The sequence below is a fragment of the Alligator sinensis genome, unplaced genomic scaffold (genome assembly GCF_000455745.1).
Source record: "Alligator sinensis unplaced genomic scaffold, ASM45574v1 scaffold343_1, whole genome shotgun sequence".
NCBI lineage: Eukaryota > Metazoa > Chordata > Crocodylia > Alligatoridae > Alligator > Alligator sinensis.
The window spans coordinates 1,289,961-1,310,443 of record NW_005841947.1 but is presented as its reverse complement, the minus strand read 5'-3'; the positions used below and the strand labels follow the sequence as shown (position 1 = coordinate 1,310,443).

At 41.7% G+C, this 20,483-nt stretch overlaps 1 protein-coding gene across 38 annotated transcripts in view; it reads left to right on the top strand.

The window, feature by feature from the left end:
- ZBTB20 (zinc finger and BTB domain containing 20) overlaps nt 1–20,483 on the top strand; it is a 621,054-nt gene that overhangs the window by 487,994 nt on the left and 112,577 nt on the right. For 34 of the 38 annotated variants that reach the window (XR_003093196.1, XM_025199647.1, XM_025199650.1 and 31 more), the window contains one exon: nt 18,787–18,928. The exons of 3 other annotated variants lie outside the window; for them this stretch is intronic. The gene's annotated coding sequence lies outside the window, so the exon portion shown is untranslated. Of the gene's footprint in view, nt 1–9,822; nt 10,244–18,786; nt 18,929–20,483 lie in introns of those variants that run through there. One more of the 38 variants, XM_025199653.1, reaches the window with a different exon arrangement.

Here is a 20,483-nt window from a genome sequence, read left to right as displayed (position 1 = left end):
TGCCAGTCAGTGAAAATGCAAAGTGAGGCAGTCAATGGGTGAGAAACAGGTAGGGACCTAATCATAGACTGAATATAGATATTGGATTTATGGCACATTGCAACCTGCCTAACATCTGATACCCCAGATAACCTCTCTACTATTTACCAGCTACATCTTATCATCAGGTCTGCATTCCCCTTCCCCCTACCCTGCCCCCACCTGTTTCTCACCCATTGATTGACTGCCTCAATTTGCATTTTCATTGACTGGCATTCTTGTATACCAGGGGCCTCTGGCTTATATTCTATTCTATCCCATCCAGGAAGAGCACAGAACAACTGCAGATGTTTCTTTAGCCTGAAGAAGCTATCTTGTAAATTTTGAGCCTTTTGATTTTGTATTAATATCATGTATAATTTGTACCATAGGTATACAAGTGTTGGTTTAAAGTGTGTTTATAGAGTACCTATACTAAAACTTTCAGCAGTTTCAAATAAGATTAAATGTATCAATTCTGGGTGAATTAAGTCTGTGGATAGCTGTAAGGCAAATTACTAGAGGTATGTTTATTTGAAGGTTTTCAAATTTGGCCCTCACTTCCATGTGCTCAAATAGAGCAAGGTCTGACAGTACGGAGGTGGGAAAGAGGCTACAGGGGGAAGAAGTTGGGGTGGGGCAGATATATTTTCCCCGCTGTAGCAGTGGGAAGGGGAGAAATTCAAGGCAAACCTCCAATAATTAGATTCTATACCTGGAAAATTATAACAAATTTATAAACTCTCCATGTATAGAAGCTAAATATTGGGGCATTGTCTTATATTCAGAGTCATCTTACATTCATATATTATATATATATATATATATATATATATAAATAAATGAAAGAATGTATATATATGTATGGTGTAAATAAGAATGTATAAAATGTGTGTGTGTATACACACACATACATGTATATGTCAGAGTCATCTTACATTCAAGTAAATGTATATATATTTACTTGAATGTAAGATGACTCGATGACTCAAGTAAATATACACACACACACACATTTACTTGAATGTAAGATGACTCTGAATATAAGATACATATATATGTGTATGTGTGTATGCACACACATTTTCTACATACATTTTCTACATTCTTAATTATATATACATTCATCTATATATATATATATACACACACACACACTTGAATGTAAGATGACTGAATAGAAGAGAATGGCCCAATAATTAGATTCTATACATGGAAAATTTATAAATTTGTTATAATATTCCAGGTATAGAATCTAATTATTGGAGGTTTGCCTTGAATTTTTCCCCTTCCCACTGCTACAGCAAAGAAAATATATCTGGGCCCCCCAATTTCTTTCCCCAGTAGCCTCTTCCCCACCTTCTTACTCTCAGACCTTGCTGTCTTTGAGCACATGGAAGTGTGGGACAAATATATATATATAAAATTTACTTGAATGTAAGATTACTCTGAATATAAGATACGTGTGTTTGTGTGTGTATTTTATACATATCTTTTCTACATACTTATTTACACCATGCATTTGTCCCAGCTTGCCTACTTTTTGCTTTAAAGCCACTTCACATTGCCAGAGTGGTTTAAAAAGGTCTAGGTGTATTTGTCCTTAAAGAATAGAATTGTAGAAAGTTCTACCTTAGTTTCTATAATTAAGGATCTGATCCTAAAATTGACTGCATAGATTCAGACCTGCTTCAACTCAGAGCCCCATTAACAAGCACCCAGAACTGGTCGCTGTTGGAGACAGTATATTGGACTAGATGAAACACTAGTTCGATGTGATGTGGCAGTTCCTTTGTTTTTATCATTAGAGTGCTTTATATACATGAACCAAGTCTCAAAACGCGTGTGCGTTGTTGTTACTATTCTAATTCTAAAGAGCCTGGGTCTTATTCTTAGCTATAGCAAGGCCTCATCATGCTTATCAGGTACAGAAATTGTGTCAGACTCTACACCTTTCTCCCATCCCCTGAGGTAGGAGGAAAATTGCCAAGATGCCAAGAGCATGAACAGAGTACACTGCAATGTAGCAGTTCTCTGTTTCTCTGAGACCATAACACACTACTGGAAGGAAACCTTAACATAGAGCAACTCTGAATCATCATTAATTTATACTAAGGTCCATACTGGACTATGTAAAGCCCTAAAATAGAAAAGGTGAAATCCTGGCCCTAATGAACTCAATGGGATCTTTGCTATTTACTTAAGTGTAGACAGGCTTTCAACCCAAGAGAGTTACAATAGCTCACCATGGTGTAAAGCTACCTTAATGCTCTCCTGTTCCTAAAAGAAAAGAGGAATTAACTCAGAATTGAGCCCCGAAAAACAGTTGGAGAGAGAAGTCAAGGGATCCTATAGACCAGGGGTAGGCAACGTTTTTTGACCGGAGTGCCAAAAAAACTACAGTGTCTATCTTGGAAGGTGCCATAGCGCCAACATGCCGGAGCCCAGAACAGCTGTTTTCAGCCTCCCGGCTGCAGCCGGCCCACGGAGCCCGGTCTGCTTGCAGCAGGGCTTGCAGCCTCCCAGCTGCCTGCTGGGAGCCGCCTGGGCTCCACAGCTGGTAGCAGCTGCTTAGAGTCTGGGCTGGTGGTGGCGTGTCGAGCAAAATGGCCTTGAGTGCCATGCTTGGCACGCGTGCCGGGGGTTGCTGACCCCTGCTATAGACATTCAGCGAGGCTGCTCTGACAGGCTGTAAATCCAGCACATAATCAAGTCTGCTGGAGTGTGGAAATTACTGTGCTCCAGCAGCTTTCAGCATCATGTGTATCAGCTGAAAAATGGTGGCAGAGCACTTTAAACTAAAGCTCATTCTATGAGTTTTAGTTAAGAGCACCCCGCTGCCATTTTTTGGCGCGGGGACACTGATGCACGTGATGCTCGGGCACTTTTAATTAGCACAGCTCGCTAATTAAAGCACACACCCCTGCCCCCCTGTGACTTGCCCAAGAAGAAACATTGATTCACTATGAGAGAGAGAATTACTTGCCTCAGAGTACTCTGCTACACAAAGACCCCTTCAATATGCTGGTTGTCTCTATATATTTCTTTAAAGATGATAAAGTATATTGCAAGACAGCTAGCCATAAGCTTTGAGAAAGAGCAGAGAGTAGGGTCTGGAGTTCCCAGCTTTCCCAGTTTCTTCATCTACTCTTGCTATGATTCCAGACACTCCCATCATTGTGTAGATTATAACTGTGCTGGGAATTGGAAGAAGTATTTTCTGTTTGGATGCTTTCCCTGCCTCCCTGAGCAGTCAATCAAAGCTGCAGCAGGGAGCAGATACAATGCTGGGCTCCTCCTCTTAGCAAACCTTCCCAAGAGAGAAGGACCAGAGGATGAAGCAAACAACTTCCAGGGGGTAAAATCCCAGATACTGCCCCAGATGCTGCATAAACCTAACAACTGGTAAGAGTCTCATCCAGTTCTGGTTTAACATAGGCACCTTAGTGACAAAGAGCCTGACCACTCAGGATGTGTCAGTGAGGTTGGGAGTCCTCTTCTGCTTCTGCCTTATTCTCCATCCATTCCCAAGCTATGAAAGAGGTGGGGAAAATCCCTGGAGCTGGTCCCCAACCAGTGGGAAAGGGGGACTACCAACAGACTATAAGCATCTCCCTCAGAAGCTGGAAAAGGGGTGTGAAGGGCTGTAGGAGCTGCAGAAAAAGCAGAAGCTGGAGGAGCTGTGCAGAAATGCTTGTTGGGTGCTAGGGGGCAGAATGCATAAAAAGAAACAACACAGTGGAGGGACGACCTGAAGAACCAGCAAATGAGGTTTGTGGATGTGTGAGCAGGGTAATGCTTACACATCCACAATTTGCAGGAGACATCTAGAGCGTGCTTCACGTGGGCATTTAGAATAAATGTGGGACAGGCCTTTCCTTTAAAGTTCCTTGGAGAAGAACTCTAATCACCATCTCGTGAAAATTAAGCCTCCTCACTCACTGAGTACCTTGTATTTACTTGTTTATATAGTCTCTTAAGAAAAAAATAAGGAGTTAATATAACATGCTGTGCTGTTTAAACCATTTTAATTTTTGATCAAAAATACAGTCTGTTGCACTGGTAATTTAAAAACGGATAGTGGGGAGGAGAGAGGGAAGGGAGGAACTTAATGATTTTGCTTCTTAAACATCTTGCTAGGCCTTATTTGAGACATTGAGTGTAGTACGTGGTGTCTCTAAAGACATTTAAAGCATATTTCTGCTTGAAGAGTGACTATAAAAATGGCACCTTTTTATTCATCAGATCTTCCTTCTCCTACTTGCGTCAGAGTCAGATTTACTTAAAAAAAGAGGTCTTACTGCTTTGTGACCTAGTGCGTCTCAGAAAAGAAAGGTTGCAAAAGAGAGGATTGCAACCTCCAGATTAGGATTTCCTAAATCTTTACATGCTATGATGCAAGAGAAGAGGAGCAGGAGATAGATCAATCTGGATAGACCCTCATAAAATCTTCTTCCCCTAGCATCCACTCTCTGCCACAGTGAGACATAGTATACTGGGTTAAATGGACCCACATTTGACCCAGTATAGAATTTCTTATGTTCTTATATTCAAGTCTTTTTGCATCTTCTCAATCAGATAATTTACTTATCTATAGATTTTGCTTTTGAGCTAAGTGAAGGCAAGGGGACTGTGCAGGTGTCTCTGAGCGCCTCATTTGGCCTTTAGCATCTTGTTAATGGTGATAATGTGCAGTAAAGGGGAAAATCTTGTCTCCTAGATCCCAGGACAAGTTTGTAGATCTTGCAGTTGGAAAAACGTTTCATCAGTAAATATAAGTACAGTTGATTTGAATTTAGTAAGAGATGAACTTGAGTGATGCCATTTGAATAGTATATTTTCAGATTAGAAGCAATACATTGAAAGTTAAAGGTGCAGGAAAAGTCTTCCCTATGTTTTAGTGCGTGATGAGGAAATGCTTTGTGAGCTGAATATAGTACCCGATGCTTTAAGAACAGGTTCTAATTCAAATGTATTGTAGTATACTAGTGTAAGTTTTGGAAGTCAGTACAAAGAAGAAGGATATAGGAATTTGGCAATTCATTGTGCATAATAAAGGTATATTCCTTGTAATCATAAACTGAATATAAGACAAAAAAGTTCTAGGTTAGATATAAATCATAGCAATTTTCATCTCGTTGCTATGTAGAAATGTCTATCAAATGTAATGCTATGGACTAGAAGTGATCATGAATGAAAGATTGAGAACTTCATGTGGAGTTATTTATTTATTTATTAGTTTTATCTCCCATCCTATCCAAAAGGCTCAGAGCTGCACACAGTAAACAGTCAAACCACCAGAGATTGGTTTCCCAAAACAACAATGTAGCAGGCCCAGGGTGTTCTGCGCCCCCCATGGCAGTCAATCGTCACCTACCTGCCCTCCTGATGACCTTTTTGTCTCTTCCCTGCCACGCTTCTGATAATACTGACATTTTCTGATCATGCCATTTCATAGGGAGGGCATGGGCTGTGAAATGTCCCCCATCTCTGTGTCCTATCTCTGTCTCTCTGATTCAGTTGTTGAGAAGATCACCCATGGCTACACCCTCTGCAACATGTCATGCAGTGTTACACCTCTGAATAGGCTATATCTGAAGTGCAGCTGGTGAAGTCTGAAGGAATACATTTAAACAAACTGTCCGGAGATAATATAGTTACATCATTTTTGTTCCATAGAAAGATATCTTAGCTGTCCTTCCTTAGAAAACACTTCACTCTCTTTAGAACTAAATTTTCCTCCATACCATATAGACCCAATGATTTCCCATGAATGTGAACTGACACATGAAATGCTAAATGTCACAAGTGGTGTTAGAGAAAACTTTATCCATATTAAACAAATAAAATGTCATTTTCAGCTCCCTCCCACTCTGGTATTTTTATTGTCTCCCTCACTCTGGGTGATCCTTCTGAAATATTAAGGAATTGGCTGGTTTAGGGTTACACTGATGATTTTTCTTTATACAGATCTTGCCCTTTGGTAATGATAAGACTTAGGTGCAAACCTAAATTTTTATGTTACATACTTATTCTGTACCTATAGATGGGGACCTACCTAAATTGTGGTGAGACAGGGTTTTTTTGCAGCCTGTTTGCGGCAGTGACATACCTAGGCTCCTGGCAGCCCCGGGCAAACTTTTAGTATCCGGCCCCCTTTCGCCAGAGATAGTGATAATAATAATTGGACACCAGGCCATTGTCGGGCCCCCTTTCTGTCTAGGCAGCCGTCTGGTTCACCCATGCCTATGTCTGGCCCTGGTTCGTGGTGTGCAGATCTGATTTCATGGGCATTTCATGGTGTCCCATACCTCAGCTCTGATTGGTGGAGAGGCCCCAGCAGGGGGAGGAGGAGGCAGCCGGCATCTTTTCTGCTGCCCTTTGTGCGATCCTGCCAACCGGCACTTTCCCAACCTACTGGGGATCCAGCATTTTATTTTATTACTTTTTTGCGGGGGGGGGGAGATTTTTGCGGACAATCCACAAAACTGAATTAAGTAGATCCCTATCTAGATACCTCCTGCATAGATCACCTGTTTCCATTAGAAAACAGAATTGCCACCCCTTTAGTTGTTCATCCACACTGAGGATAACAGCCTACTACAATTCTGTGCTGTGGCACATAAGATTTCAAACTCAGTCAGGGTCAATGGTGCAACATTATGGGATTTGATTCCTTTAAAAAAAAAGAAGAAGAAAGAAACAGACTAGGGCATTGTACTTAACATGAATTAAAAGCAGCATCAATGTTAGCAAAGTCAAGCACTTAACCGTTAGGAAATGCCGCAGTTAATGTTGCTTGTGCACTGTTGAAGGCTAGTCTTTAATTATGTGACCTTGTGCTATTTCTTCCACTGGAACCCAGCCTCAGGTGACTAGGCCTTCTGTGTATCTCATTAGAAACACAGGACTTTCTCTAGCACAGAGCTACTTCACACCATTAGTCCAGGGCTGACCTAGAGAAAAGAGCAGTAGGCACATGCTTATCCCACCTCAGTTTTGCATGAATGAGTACTGTACTGAAACATGTGACCTCACAAACCAGACATAGTGTAGCCACCATAGTCAGGCACAGCACACCTACCAAGAAGCTCTCCTGAGAAGCAGCTTCTATTGACACATGCCCCATGCCGCATGAATAATATAAATAGATGTTACCATTGTGCTTCCATAACAATTTTTATGGTGGCACAAAGAGAAAGTAAACTGAAATCTGTATGATCTGTCACATCACAAATGTACAATTTTGTGACCATAACAAAGGTGGTAATAGTTTCTGCTGCTTTATGGCAGCAGATGTTTGTTAGGTTTATGATGCAAGAGCATGGGCAGCCTGGAGCTGCCTGCACTCTTAAGCCTCCCCACACAGGTGCAGCCAGGAGCGCCTACATGCCCCGGGCATTCCCACACAGGATCAGGCCCCCCTTAAACCTTGGGAGCACCTGTCCAGATTTCCCCTCGTAAACAGGTATGTCCCAGGGAGTCTCCAGTTGGTGTCTCTGTAGGCAGAGAAAGCCGAGGTTCCCCCACTTACAGAGACGTGCCCTGGAGAGTCCCTGGGGTATGTCTGTGTAAGCAGAGAAAGCTGGGGTTTCCTGCCTGCAGAGGCATGTCGTGGGGAATCTCTGGGGCACCTCTTTATCAGCAGGGAAACCCGAGCTTTCCCTGCTTACAGACACACCCTGGAGATTCCCCAGGGCATGTCTTTGCAAGCAGAAACGTGTCACCTGGGTTTCCCTCAGGATCAACAGGTGGGACAACAGGAGACAAGTGTTTTTTTTTTCCCAGTGAAGTGGATCTGCTGTGCCAGGACGCATCCCAGCACAGCTGATCTGCTTCATTTGGCAATGTCTGGCTATACCAGAAGTCAGCCATGCTACTTCTGGTTCAAGGGATAGCATGTATGGTGTCTCAGTACTGCGCTCCCTAGCACCAACTTGAGGCAGTATAGAGACATGCACAAAGCAACTGGGTCTCTGTGTCATAGAAATTCCTCCTTTTATAAGAAGCTGGGAGATTCTCTGTCCCAGCAGGGTGTTCGTTCTATTGTATTTCTCGTCAAAGTCCTTTTTTTTTCGCTCTGAGTGACTTCACTGTAGCTGTAGCATAACTAATAGACACTTCACATTTTTCTCTGTGTGTCAGTTCTACTGGGGAAGAGAACTTTTTGTGTTTAAAAGCTGTTAGGGGCTGAGCAAGATTTAGGGATGGGTAGGATAGAGCCGCCAAGGACACTGGATTATAGAAATTGGCAAATGTCTACCTCAGCCTCTCCTGGGGCACAAGGAATGGAAATATGTTGTAATGTGACTATCTGCTATCAACTGTACACCTATAATACAGTACATACTGAGCTAAAGCAAGCCCTGCTGATAGGTTTATCACACTTGGGAGAGAGAACCACAATGAATGTATACAGCACTCTTCTTCTTTCAAGACCTGGCACCCAAACCATATAGTATGAGAGGAAATTCCCAGAACATCACCTCAGTTTTAAGTCTGTAAGGGGTTAATCCTTTTCTTCACCATCCTGTTTGCATAGTTTTGAAATGAGCCTATGTGAGTTACCCTTATCCTTTCAAATCCTGCTACACAGTGGATGTTCCTTGAGTGGTCCAAGAACTAACAGTTAGTGCTCCAGCCCTAACCCCATTTAAAATATTCCATACCTCCTACAGACGACACATTTTCCAAGTCTTACTGTTGTGCACCAGAGAAGAAACAAGAGATCATCCATGCGTGTGTCCCTGGTATCAGGAAAGTGAAGGCAAGTCCCCACCATTTTGATAAGTGGAACTCCTGTGGGCACAGTGCCCTGACGGTTAAACAGGCAATGCATCTTTGAGCAGCAGCTGAGATGTTACCTGTTTCCCTTTTATCAGGCGGAGAGGGGGGCTATTCCATACCTTTTGAAAGCATAGTTTTCAGAAGTGTCATAAATATCTCCTTGCCTGCCACGCAGCACTTTTGGTGCACTGCATGTCATCAGGATTCATCCATTTCAGCAGCACCATCGATTGCAACCCAGGGTAGCACAAATAGATTACTTTGCACCTATTTTTAGTTAGAACTTTTGCCTTTTTATTCTTTTTTTCAGAAGTCCTTGTGCAGTGCCCTGTCTGTCTCCAATGCCAGGCATTACCTCTCTGTCTACAGCATCTATCCATCCACAATTGATATCTGTGTCTGCCTATGACATCTGTCTACCATCCCAAACCATTTATACCAGTGAGACCCTCTCATGTAGCATATAGCCCTGGCATGTTAAAATTCCACTTGATCCTTGAGGAAAATGCTACTGAATAATAACACTAAATTCCAGATTTCAGAAATAACGGTGAGACGTGGAAGAACAAAACCCACCCTGCAGGGCAGGTAGAATTTGAAGGGTCCAGAATTGTGTGCGTGTCTCAACAAAACCTTCCACCGTGCGTTAAAAAGGGAGGGGGAAAAGATCCCAGCTTTTTAGGGAGGGCCTCTGTGCTATGCTGCGTGTATTTGTACTTTTTGTTTGGTGGTAAGTTTTAATAGTTACCCTTTGAGGATTTTCCAGTCTAGCTTATCTGAACACACCAACAGCCTTTTTTGTAATATTCGTATTTCCCCTTTGGTTCAGCCGAGCCCACTGACAGATCATTCAAATTCAATTGTTTTATGTCTAAGCCGAACAGCTAATTAAAGTAGGGATGATTAACCTGACTGGCAGTGTCGCTCTCTCTCTCTCTCTCACTCTCGCTTGCTTTCTCTCTCTTTCTCTCTCTCTCCCTCCCTCCTGTTCCAATCAGTCTTTTTCTCACACTCTCTCTCTCTCTCTCTCTCTCTCTCTCTGTCTTTTGCTCTACTGTTTTTTTTCTCTCTCCTAAACGTGGTCTGCTTGCTGATGGCAGAATGGCACTCGGAGATTTGTGCATTGTGTCTGGTTTCCTACGGGCAGGCTGACCCAGTGCCTCTAGGGACTTATCAATAGACCACTCAGAAGAGACAGAGACAGGAGCAAGGAGGAGGGGTGGGGGGAAAGAGAGAGAGAGAGAGAATCAATATCAAGAATAGAAGGAGCTCCGAAGCCATTTTTTTTTTTTTTTAAAAGAAGTATCAGGACTTGGGAAGAGGGTGACAAAGAAGGTTTTTCAAAGAGGCAGTGGAGGAGGTTCTAATAAATTTGGAAGGAAACAGTTCCCTGTCTTGGGAAAAAGGAGAACTCCTGGCTGATTAGCATTCACACCAGGTATGAGATGTTCCCTACCCCTTATCACTGTGTCGCAACCGAGATGGAAAAGCTTTTTTTTCCCTTTAAGGAGACGGAGCGAGCATTTATTTGGGTATGTTTGTTGTTGGTTGGAGGGGGAGAGAAGCTGTGGGCATTTGTGTGATGGGAGCAGGAAGAATGGAAGCAGGGCAATGAGGGGGTGGGGAGAAGTGTATGGAGTATGTTACTGTGTCTCCTCTCTTTGTGCACCCCTGGGGGGGGTTACCCAAGTTCATTTCTAGCAGGTGGATTTAGACAGGGAGTTACTTAACGCTTGACCGCCAGTTTTGAAAAAAAAAAAAAAAACCCCGCTTCCTATGTCTATTAAAGGAAGCTCCAGTTTTTTTTCCCCTCTCTCTCTCTCTCTCTCCCCCTCTCTCCCTCTCCCTCTCTCTCTCTTTTTCCTCTCTTCCTAACCAGACAGCGGGAGGGTTCCTGGCTTCCAGCCAGCCCAAAAGCCTCTAAGTGTTTTGCACTTGTTTCAGGGAGTCGCTGCCCGGGGATTTTTTCAGCATTTTCACTAGAGAACAAAGAGTTCTTTACAAAGGGAAGGGGGAGAGCGAGCTTAACGCCTGAGATATGTTTTTCTATTTTTGTTGAGGGTTTTTCCCCCCCTCCTTAAAAGAAAGAGACAGAAGCAGAGCAGGGAATGTGAGACAGCAACAAAATATATTGAAAGGAAATTCAGATCCTTTCCCCCCTAAATTTTATTTGTGGCATTAATAAGAGAAGGTATGGAGGGGAGAGCAGAGTTGGATTTGTTGCTTTTTCTCTCTCTTCTTTTAATCTCTCTCTCTAATTCCACTTGCTGCTTTGCCGACTTTACCTGGCTTTTTTTTTCACCATAAAAGTTATGCTGTGAACAGTTTCTGTTTCCTTGAAAAAAACCCAACAACAACCAATTCTCATTGGGGGAGAGAGGGAGGCAATTGGGAGGATGCACTGAAAAATAAATAAATGAGTGGGCACAGAAAGCTCTCACTTTCTGCCACTCAGGGAAAAAGTTGGTAATGGCCTGGGGAAGCTGGGATCCTAAAATACGGATGGGGCACTGTCACTTTAGATCCATGGACCCAGCTTTTCCCTGGTCACCTCTCTAAACGTCACTTCACATTGATGCTAAGAGGGGCTCAGGGATTTTTTTTGTTTGTTCCTCCTGTTAGAGGGGACCATCTCTAGAGTGTCTACGTTTCACCTACATACCCTGTTTAGTTCCCTACTGGGGCCACAGATGGCAATTTCACAATGGATCTAAGTGCATTATAGAGTTGTACTCCTGTGTATGTAGTTTTTGTATGTGTGAACTTGTCCCTGTGCTTGTACATATACTAGACATAGACCACTACACATATAAGATACCAGCTGATACTATATTGTGCTAAAGGAGATGCTTGGATTTGAACCGTATGTGTGCATAAGCTATAACATGCATTAAATCCTATTCACAGTGCCTTCTGTACAATTGTGAAGATGTTAGATTATACAGACCATTGCAAATTCTCAAGATCAAGAAAATGCTGTTTTTAGCCAAACTCTTCTTTACTACTTTATTGATTTGAATTTTCCTTGCTATGACAAATTACAGACCTAAAAACTACACTTATGTTTCAAGGAATCAAGATAAAACAAGGTATATACACACACCAAAAAATTGTAAACACACAATGTATAGAAATAGATAAAAGGCAGTTACAACCATTGTTCCTGGATACAGATGATTATTATTATTATTATTTTAATGTTTTTATTCATGTAGCAGGCTTCTCTCAAATGAGGTGATATACTGTACTACAGTTGTATATGTACTACATACATTCATATGGCACTGTTTTTTCTGCTACATGCATTTGATAGGTGCATAGTCAGAATGAAAGTGTTTACATAGCCTCAGGAGATGAAAGGGGTAAATTGTATATTATAGCTCTGTCTAGTAGGACTTAACTATTATAGAAAAAACAGTTTCCTGTATAGGCCAAATTCTTCAGGTGTGGACACAGATATACCAGCAAAGCTATGCTTAGTACTGGTATAGTAAAATCACCCCGACAAGTAAAATGAGCTATACTAATAAAAGTAGAGCTTTATCAGTAAAATGCATCTACACTAGGGGCTTCTGTTGGGCATAGTTCTGTTGTTCAAACTCCTCTTCAAACCCCTGATCGGCACAGCAATGCCAGCAGAAGTCTATAGTGTAGACATAGCCTAAGTTATAACCCTTTAAATCCAGAGTTACTTCCTTGAGGTTACCCTAGATTAGCACAGGTATAACTTTCTCTCATGGACTCTATAGCTGAGCGTGAAGCACCTGAGAATCAGGGAGCGGAAAATTAATGCTATAGAAGTTCAGTGGCCTGTTGACAGACATTAGAAGTGGACAAACTTTTGGCAAATTACAAATTCCCTCCCTTTAAAAAAAAAAAAAAAAAAAGTTCTTATTTCTTACAGTATTTCGAGGACTCCTCTCAGCTCCAGACCTTTTTTTTTCCTTGGCTATAATGTTTTCTGTGACTTCTCTCTCCCCCAAAATAAACAGGAAAAAACCCTAGAGACATGTAAACAAAAGAGTGCTAAGACAGGACGTGGCCTTTGAAGTTTTCCGTACGAGAAGCAATCTTATTCCCCCTCCTCAGAACCATTTTCTGTTCTTTTCTTTTTTTTTTTCCTGTAACGAGCAATCTGTGTCTGCAACCCCAGAGATGGCCATGGAGAGGGGAGGACACGCAGTGCTGAAATATACGTACGTCCCCCTCCGTCTCAACTCGAAGGCATCTTCCACTGGCTCTCTCTGCTTCCAGAAGTACCGTGAAAGACGATAGCTGTCTTTCTGGATTTCTTCGTAGACCTGACCTGAGAGTAACACATTCACAGTAGAGAAGAAAAAGAGAGGGGTGGGGGGGAGGAATAGAAAAGGGGAAAGAAAAGCTCTTTGAGCAGGAACACACTGGCTCTTTCTTCCTGCAGGCAATCCGCTCCAGCTCCTGGCGACGTGTCCTGCACTATCAGATATCATATGACTCTGTATTTGGACTCCCCTTAGCAGAATGGGCCTCTTAGGACTCTGTTTGTTTTCTTTTTCTTTCGTTTCCTTCTCCCCTATTCCCCCCTGTTTTTGTGCGTCTGCGTGCATGTATTCCTTTTATTTTCTCTCCTTTTTGTTCTGATGCTTTCTATAAAGACAAAGCATTAATTATTTCCAAAGGCTGCTTTTAATCATTTGCCAAAATTAAACTTCGTTGTAAAGTTTAAAAAAAAAAGAAAAAAGAACAATACTTTTTAGTTGTATTTCTTCTGTTTACCTTTCATATCTCCCTTGCTCACCCTCAAGTGTGTATGCACACATTTGTATATCTCTCTCTTCTATTTCTATCAGAGTGGGATAAGTTATGAAGCACCTGTATCAGTAAGGAGAGGGCTGCTGGACTACCTATTGTAGCCCATTCAGAGATGCACTGTTAGCTTCACCTCAGTAAACTTTTATTTATTTATTTATTTGGCACCTCTCCTATTGATTGAGTTTGAGAGCTTCATGGATAATGATCTGTTTGCTAAGCTGTTATGCATCCACAAAAGCAACAGTGGAAGTTCAGGCAGAGGCTGATAGGAGAAGAAAATATTCTGCACAGGGAATACAGAATCAATGTTCAGGATACCGATCAGACCTGGGTTGTGTTTGCTGCGACTGAAGTTGCCTGAAACCAAACATGGGTGGCAAATGATGGGATGGCGGGGGTAACACAGCAGCTGGAAATCAGGCGTGTACAATCAGATGGACGGTCGTTCTGGAAATAGCATTGATGGGAGAGAAGTACATTTTGGTTTAGTGAAAAAATTGGGTTCCCCACTTGCACAGGTTTTAACAATTGTTTACTCCTACTTAGAGCCGGGCAAAACTTTTTGCTTGAAAATGTGTGCTTGAGTCACCAAAAAATCCACGGACTAATGTAAAAGCAGTTATATTGTTTCAGTCACGAAAAAAAAAACAGGAAAGGAAGAAAAAAAAATTATTGTGATACTACAAATTAAACAGTTCCTTTTTTCTTTTTTGAAATGCTGTTTCATCTCACAATTCCCTGTAATTTAATTTTAAATGAAAAGTAAAAAATCCCACCCCCCCAATAAAACATTTCATTATGCGAAACAACGTCCATATGTAGCTTTATTTTTAATTTCAACAGGGAGAAGAAAACATTTCCGAGAATAAGGTGTTTTTTTTTTCTTCACCCACCTTTGCCAGCAAACTAAAAAATCAGTTATTCACACAGCTCTCCCCATGCTGAGAATATTGTTATATTTTTCCTGCAAATCAATGTATTTTTGCATGTGTTTGATGAGACTTTAAAAAGCAAGGTCCTGGCTGCTATCTAGGAACATTAAAGTACTCATAGCACTTTTCATAAGAGTCAGAGGCTTTGACTTGGTTTCCCAGTGCTCACTCCCCCACCTCCTCCCCCAAACAATTCTCCGGCCTGCTGTGCTCTGGCTGGTTGCCACCCTCAAATGGAAAGTACATGTGTGTTTCATATATACAAGTAGTTTTCTGTACTTTATATCAATGACACCTGTGTGCATGGATTTGCAGATATTTGCACCATGCCACTTTCTTACTATATTGTATTTGAGTTAATACGTGAATGCATTTTTCTCCAACGTTGTCTACTAAAATGTATACTTTTTGTGACAGATCCAGAGGTAATAGTTTTCAGTGTTTCCTTAGGTATATTGAGCTAAATCTTTATGTCCCTACTCATTTTTTAACCTGACTTGAACAGTTTTTGGCTGAAATCAGATGGGAATTTGTTTGCATAAGGGTTAATTAAAAAAGAGATGGGACATGAGGATTAGGCCCATCACTTGCAATACCTATTGAAAACTGGAAAAAAAAAAGATCTGTGTGCATATCTTGTAGTATACTGTATGTGGCACATACTCACTACAATAGAGATGTTATAACTACGGTTGAGACAGCACTTCCATTCTGAACCTTTATTTTTCATCTGCTTATAACTTCCTCAGAAAATTACCATTGGGGTTGTAATATCTTGTATTCAATCTCAGCAATTTGAAGAAAGCCTGTTTCCCTTTTTTTTGGACATCAGAGCTCAAATGAAATCTTTAACTACTTAAAACATTTTAAAGGCTGTTTTTCTTCTTTTTTTTTTCTTCCCCTCTTCTTTCTCTCTCTCTACCCCATCTACTAAACAAGATTTATTTAACATTTCATACATAGGCATAATCGTGGTCCTGCATGAAGAGTTGTGGGCTTTGCTGGAAGAAATTTGGTTTTGAAATAAGTGTGATGAACATTTAAAAATGGTATACTGCTTATGCCCAGTACATTATGTTCTTTGTTGCTCTACGCACACACCAATGTTCTGAATAGTCATAGCTTTAGCTATTTGTTTGTGAGATCTCTCATAGCCACCCGTGACTTGATAATCAGTAGAGAGATGAAGGAGAAGGTTATAGTTGGAGGCCTGTATAGGTACACTGGAAAAGGCTTATATGCCACCTTACCATCCCTGACCAATTGTACGTGGTGAGCTCAGCTTCTAAAAAACACACCTGCCTGAGCTTTTTCTTTAACTTGTCTGCACAACATTTCAAGGCAAGTATAAACACAAATGGTGATGGAATAGATGCATGTGTGCATCAAACAATGAATGTTTTCTGGTAGCCTCTGAAAATTATAGTTGAAGTATGGTAGCTGGATATTTGATATAGCAGGTCAGTGATGGTCTGAATAGGCCAAACTCATGGCCAGTGAAACTCTGCTAGCATAACTTGAAGCCAGGGTTATATTTGTTTGCTCCCATTGGATTTTTGTTAAAAACCAGCCAGAATTCAGCCCCGCTCAGTTGTGGATGGTCACCAAGGGGGAAACCAGCTTGTATAACAGGTCTCTTTAGTGCACCAGTGTGACTTACAAGCCTAAGATTAGAAGACTGCTCCCAGGAGGCACAGATTGTCCCTTAGTTTGATAAGTTGCCTCCTGATTTCAGATACCAGAGACTCCAGTTGAATGACATGGTAAAATGGCGTGCTCCAATTTAAGAACAGTCTTCTAATTGCACACTTTAGACTTTCTGTTCCTTAGACTGATCATATCAAGCTTCAAAGTTTTGGTTTGTTTTTGCAAGTATACATTTATCTATTATGTATTTATTATAGTTAGGGGTAAGATGGCACATTCAGCAAAAGAGCAGATTTTCAGGGGTTTACTATTAAAGCACTATTGAAGGGGAAATGTCCTATATTTTTTCCTAACTCTTAGGTGAATATTACGATGTTTGGGAAAATGGATAGAAAATCACTTACTTTTAGAACAAGAACATTTTCTGATTAGCTAATTACTGATACATTAATTTTCCCATTTTCTATTTTTTATTTTTAGTGTTTCTTTGACAAAAAAAATGAAAATTATAAGCAGCCAATTTCCTCCAGCTAATTAGATTTACAATTTTAATCTCTCAAAACCCAAACTGATTTTTGTGATTCCACCATCTTGCACTTGTCACCCTCCTTTTCAAACCCCTTGTCTCATTCTTCAAAAGATCCAGGGGGATCAGTAAGACTTGGCTGAGCCAAAACCACACATCCAGGTACTCTTGCATTTTGGTACCATCAACATTTCAGATCCAGATTTTGAAATTTTAGCCCATCTCTGTTGAAAGAGAGAGCTTTTTTATTTCCAGACCTTTACACACTAGGTTTTCAACCCTTGTTTCAGATTTCAGATGAAAAACCAGAGTTTATGCCTTACTCTGCTTCCACTAAAGTCATTGGGAACAGAATCCAATCCTTTACATAAGAGCTCTCATGACATTTTCCCAAAACCCCTTATTTTATGATCACAGTTTCGACCATCTGGAGAGCCAGAAAGAAGTTAGCAGTCTCTTGAAGGGCCCCCCCCAATCATAAACCTCTTTGACCTGTTAATCTCAACTACATATCCCACCAAGCTTTAAGAACCAGCAAGAGAAACATTGCTATTCCCTTCCCAAAGAAAAAAAGAAGTTTTGTGATGATTTTTTTTTTTCTGCTGGAGAATCAGGAAATACCAAAAAAATTGTGCATGTGTAGGAAGATGCCAGTGTCTTCTCCAGCAAGGAGATCAGCTGTTCTGTTCCGTTCTTTTTTTTCCTTTTTAAAAATTTTTGTTTATGCCTTCCTTTTCTTTTTTCTTTTTTGGCTCGCTGAAGCATATCCCTATAATCTTCAGAAGCCACAGCAAATTCCCAGTGCCACAAAAACACTGTTCAGCTGGAGAGAGCAAAGCAGAGCTGATCTGTTTCAAGTTCTCCACTCATGAACTGATCCAGCAGGCTGCTTTGCACTTCACATACTGTTCTTGCCCAGGCACTGGTGTGTTGCCAGTGTGTAAAACACATAAACTCTTCCCCTTTTCAACCAGTAAATTTTTCCCCTCAGGATCCAATCCTGCAACCACTTTCTGCATAGAAATCCCACTGAAATTAGTGAGACAACCTTGTCCCCAAGGCCTGGCAAGAATGGACTTGCATTGTCAGCATGGCCTCTTCCACTATTAAAATTGAAGAGCCGGTCTATTGATCCATCTTTTTCTGAGACAGACATTTATGAGGAGAAAAGCTGATATAGAAGGTGAAACATAAACATGATTTCTGCAGGTATTCCCCGTTGCAGTTTGCTGGTGTTTGGCCTGGAGAACCCCCTAAAAGATCAGCATGCTGCAGACAGTAGTCGCTGACTGAGAGGCAGTGTTCTCGCTGGTCAGGTCAGCACCAGAGACCCAGCTTGACGGGAGGAGAAACCATGGTACTCAGTGCCGTAGCAAGGCGGGTGAGCGGGGTGGGCGCCGAAGCAACAGGCGCTGCCCAGCTGGGGTGGGGCACAGGATGAAGCTGCTAGCGGCTCATTTGTGGGGGCTCGGGGACGGGGGAAGGCGGGCAAGCATGGTGGGGGGCATGTGCCTCCCCGGATCGATGCGTAGGGCGAGGGCAGGCTGCCACTGCGGGCTTTGCCCCAGGTGCCAAACTTACTTGCCATGGCACTGATGGTACTGGAGGCATTGTTTTTCAGGTTGCATGTTAAAGTAGAGATTCAGGTCACTTAGGGTTAAAGATCTCCTCAAGTCCCAGCTGATTTTCAGTAGGATCCCTCCATTGCCTCCTTGAATTCTGAGTTCTGTTTCCTTTTGACTCTAGACCAATGCGGCTACAACCTGGATACCTTAAAGTTTCAGCCACGTCCAGTACTTTTTTTCACTTCTTGGCCTAAGGGGTTCTACAGTGTTACTATGCATTATTAAACAGCACCCATCCTACCAGTAGTGGTGGCACTCCTGCAGGGACTGGAGCAGATTGTTTTGCAATCCAGTACATTTGAAATAAAAACAGTATATAAACAACAGTGTTGATAGGAAAGCACTGCAGTTCCATAGCAGCATCCTTCCAAAGATCCAAAAATGCTTTATAAGCATTACCAATCTGACTCCCACCACACACACTGTTGATGTGTCTAAGCGTGATGTCCATTTTTTTCAGATGAGAAAACTGAGGCACAGAGCTTTGGAGTGACTTGTCTTAAATTCACACAGCAAGTCAGTGGAAGAGCCAGGAAGACAACTTGGGAATCCTGGATCCCAGTCCTGTGCTCTAACCACTCGGCCACACCGCGGCTCCAGATGTAAGTTATTAAGAACACACTGCTTATCTTTTAGCTGAGCTGTCATGTATGATACTGCCATGTTTGTTGGTAGTTACTGAAACTGCCTATGTTTAAAACAGTGGTTTGCACACCTACAACTAATGGTCTCTCTCTAATCCTGAAGTGGCATCTGAATGCCGACTTTCTGACAACAGTGATAATGATTGTGTGCTTGAAGCACAGAATAAATATTAACTCTTTTATTTCCATTCTGAGTTACTGCAGTGCTAGAAATCCAGGATTCAGAATGGTTCCAGACAGCTGTTGGAAAATCCACCTAACTATGGCTGTTAGAAGTATGCTTGTCCATTCTACAGTACTGAAGCTATGCTTATTTAAAAAATAATACTTCTGACACATCTGGTCCCAAAGATAGTGTTTTTGAATGCAACCTGAGTACAAACTGAGTTTTAGTCAGCTCCGTAAATCTTTGGCCTTACTGCTGTCTTGCTACTAATAGTTTCCCCAGTCTGCAAGACAGTAAAACTGGACAGCCTTGACCATTTTGTTGCTGATACTTATGGGAACAATGGTGACACTGATAAGAATTAGTTTAGAGAAGCAGTTGAAAGCAGCTCTAAGCAGCAGCAGTGTCAGGGACTGGAGCCTCTGCCTAAGGGAGGACTTCTCAGAAATGCAGCTGGCGTGGATTAAAGTCTTTCCCTCCGTTGCAGCACTCAGCAGGCTCTGGGACTGGAGGCTAGACTAAGAAGGAGAATTTTCCTAGTAGGCAAAAGGAGTATGGAGGATTCAGATTTATCAAAACGTGCTGGCTGAAGGTAACAGGCAGAGTCCAGGGGTAGTATCCTGGTGAAAGTCAAGCAGTTGGACAGCAACATAGATTCTCAACTGGACAGAGGTCCTGGGTGGTGTTGTCTCATCCTCCTCATAGATGCTTTGGCTAGAAAGCTTTATTGTGACAATTTAGTCATATCCCCCACCTGAATGAGACTGTAGAATTTCTCGTAGTGATTCCTGCTACAAAAACCTACCTCCTGCCTGAGATTTAGAACAAGGTCTAATCCCAATTTAAAACCTCAAGAGATGAGCAATCCTCACCCTTGCATCAGGCATCTCCCTGACTGGCTTTACTCACTGTTTAATATTTGCACCTAATCTCTAGTTTGAATCTGTAGCTTCAGTTTCTAAAGATCAGATCTTACTTTGCCTTTGTCTGATGGTTTGAAGAGCCCTCTGCTGTCAGAAATCTTCTCCCCATGTTGGTATTCATAAACTTTAGTTCACTCTTCCTTCTGTTTCATCATGACCTTTTGAAGCGTGGTACTCAGTTGAAAGGAGTGAGCATGTAGTTGGAAGTAAGGGTTTGACTGGGGAAATAGGAAGGCAGGAGATTTCTGCCTCCGGGAGAATAAACAGAAGTAGCACATGTGGGGAGTGAATTTTTTTCAGTGGCAGAGAAAGTCGAAAAAAAGAAAATATACGGGGAGGAGGTAGAAATCCCATTGTAGAAAATGAAGAAGAGGTTGGAGGAACAGAAATAGAGTTGGAAATAGACACTGAAAACAGTGTGGAA